Source organism: Sphaerodactylus townsendi, linkage group LG01 (assembly GCF_021028975.2).
Source record: "Sphaerodactylus townsendi isolate TG3544 linkage group LG01, MPM_Stown_v2.3, whole genome shotgun sequence".
NCBI lineage: Eukaryota > Metazoa > Chordata > Lepidosauria > Squamata > Sphaerodactylidae > Sphaerodactylus > Sphaerodactylus townsendi.
The window spans coordinates 118,229,053-118,230,872 of record NC_059425.1 but is presented as its reverse complement, the minus strand read 5'-3'; the positions used below and the strand labels follow the sequence as shown (position 1 = coordinate 118,230,872).

Sequence of the window (1,820 nt, the reverse complement as noted above, 5' to 3'; positions counted from 1 at the left end):
CCTAAAAAACAAAAACCCGACCCAAGTGAATCCATAACTTCCATACAAACACGCGTGGAATAACGCGACTGTCACTGTGGTCTACGCTTCGTTTAGGCTTCCCCAGGGGCTGGCCGGCCATCCTCCTCACAGTCGGGAGCCGTACCCTTGCGCCCAGCCGCAAGCCAGGGAGCGCCCGCTTCTTGCCTCCGCCCGCGATCTCCCGGGGGTGGCGACGGCGTTTAAGAAGGGCGCCCCGAGAGCGCCGCCTGGCACTGCATCAATGAGTCGTCGCTCTCCTACCAGCAGCAGCCGCTTCTGCTCTCGGCCCCCGCGATGCTCTCCCGCCACTGCTACTGCCGCTGCCGCCATGTCGGGCGCCGCTGCCAGGCCTCTTTCAGGGCAGGTGTGCGCCCTGGTGACAGGCGCCATTCCCGGGGCATCGGGAAGGGCATCGCGTTGCAGCTGGGGGGGGAGAGCGGGCGCCACCGTCTACATCACGGGCCGGCACCGAGACGCTGGAGCAAGCGGCGGCCGAGGTGCAAGGCCGGGGCGGAGAGTGCTTGGCGCGCGGTGTGCGGCTCCACCCGCGAGAGAAGAGGTGGCGGCGCTGTTCGAGCGCGCTTATCCGGAAGGAGCAGGGCGGCCGCCTGGACCTCCTGGTCAATCAACGCCTTCTCTGGCGTGAGCTCCATCAGCAAGGAGACGGGCTCGGCCTTTTGGGAGAGCCCCGCCCGCTTGTAGGGACGACATCAACAACGCAGGCTCTGAGGGGCCACTACTTCTTCTCCGTCTACGCCGCCCTTCCTCCTTAGTGCCTGCCGAGTGGGGCTCATTGTCATCGTCTCCTCGCCTGGCGGGCTGCGAAGTACATGTTCGATGTGCCCTATGGCGTGGAACGGGCACGCTCATGCGACATACGGCTGCCGACTGTTGCCAGATCGAGCTGCTGTCCCGCTTCGGAGCGCGGCTCTTCCGCGTGGCTCTGTGGCCTGGCCTGGTTCAAAATGCCGAAAGCCTGCAGAAGGTATTAAGGCGGAACTCCACTTCGGGGGCTTTTGTTCAGGAAGCTGAAGGAGAAGTTGACCACTATGGCAGAGAGCATTGAAGTGAGTGGGAAGTGTGTGGTTGGCCTGGCCACAGACCCCCACATCTTGCACCACAGTGGCAAGGTCCTGTTGAGCCCAGAGCTTGCCCAGCGCTACCAGTTCAAGGATGTCGATGGAAAGGATGTCTTCAACTACACATCACTCCGCAATATCCTCATTGAACTGATGCCCAAATGGTCTGGCTTGTTTCGCCTCGTTCACCGATCTCCTCATTACCATCCCCTAAATGGATTCTTACTCTTGTACTCTAGCAAGTTCCGTAATGGCCGTAATGCACCCATTCAGCCAGTTCCCCTTAAATCAACAAAAAAAGATTGATTATATTGATTATATATCAACAAAAAAGGTTGATTGTATTTCTACGTACTTCTTTTAAGTATGTAAGATTTCATTCAGACTTTGAAACTTTCCTATCTGGTGAACTGCTTACTTTTGGTTTTTACTCAGTTGCAGTTGAAAACATTTCCTGATTTGAAAATCGTTTTAATGCAGAATGAAAAAAATATGCTTACTTAAAAGCCCTACCATATCAAATAAACTGACTTCTGAGTAAACATGTAAAGACTTAATTCATGAAAATAGTTTGTCATGATTCCATATTCTGTTGTTAACTGTAGTCTTGAGGCAGTAGAGTATCATTAATGCATTTTAGCTGATATTAATTAAACTACTAAATATATTTGAATGAGCAGCCTTTATGATATCTGAAAAGATTTCGTCTAAGTTTTTTGC

At 53.6% G+C, this 1,820-nt stretch overlaps 1 pseudogene; it reads left to right on the top strand.

Annotated features, from left to right (window-relative positions):
- Nucleotides 1–349: 349 nt before the first annotated feature.
- LOC125437742 lies at nucleotides 350–1,406 on the top strand (annotated as a pseudogene).
- Nucleotides 1,407–1,820: the final 414 nt, after the last annotated feature.